General features: G+C 27.2%; 1 protein-coding gene across 2 annotated transcripts in view; it reads right to left on the bottom strand.

The window, feature by feature from the left end:
* PHTF2 (putative homeodomain transcription factor 2) overlaps positions 1 to 727 on the bottom strand; it is an 80,340-nt gene that overhangs the window by 30,355 nt on the left and 49,258 nt on the right. The gene's annotated exons all lie outside the window — the stretch shown is intronic.

The raw sequence follows: 727 nt of genomic DNA, 5'->3' as shown, positions 1-727 counted from the left end.
AAAAAAAAAAAAAAAAAAAAAGCTGAGAGGCACTAATTATATTATTTTTTTCCAAACGGAGAAAGCCATCAATTATAAGAGCTTATGAGCAAGAGGGAGCGCATATGTGCACATATCAGACAGACAACATGCTGTACACATCAATGTGTAAGAGACATCTAAATTTTAGAAATTCTGAAATTAAGAGACCCTAGAGTGTAAGCGTTATTGATACCTTTATGTTTTTCACCTAACTTTACTATGTAATACATACCTAAAAATGTGTTTGAAAGCTGTATGTCTGAAAACTTACCTGTTCAGTGATAACAGTAAAGTAAAGTTTATATTTTTAGAGAATTAAGTGCTCAAAAAATCAGAGTAAGGAACCGTATTTCACTGTAGGCCCATGAAACTCTATAGCTACTAGTACTAAAAATATATATGTCTGTTCAACAAACCTACTTTACTCAAAATTATAGAATACTCTTTTATTTTTCTCAACACAAAATGTTTATGATTGTATTTCTAAATGTAAAAGAGGTAACATGTTTTAATTTGACCATAGTTTTTTTTACTATAATAGATTTTAAAGAACAAATTATTTAATTTAAAAAAATCAGTGAAACAAAGAAACAAGATATTACACTGGGTTTTGTTACAGTAAACCCAGAGTCTCTTTAATTACTATTTTGAAAAACTAAATAAATGTTATTGTTAACAAATATTTCCTTAGTAAGATTTTTTTTTT

Source organism: Otolemur garnettii, unplaced genomic scaffold, assembly GCF_000181295.1.
Source record: "Otolemur garnettii isolate 467f Iridium unplaced genomic scaffold, OtoGar3 scaffold00005, whole genome shotgun sequence".
Lineage (NCBI taxonomy): Eukaryota > Metazoa > Chordata > Mammalia > Primates > Galagidae > Otolemur > Otolemur garnettii.
Note: the sequence above shows the minus strand (reverse complement) of the source record. Positions and strands in the feature narration are given on the sequence as shown.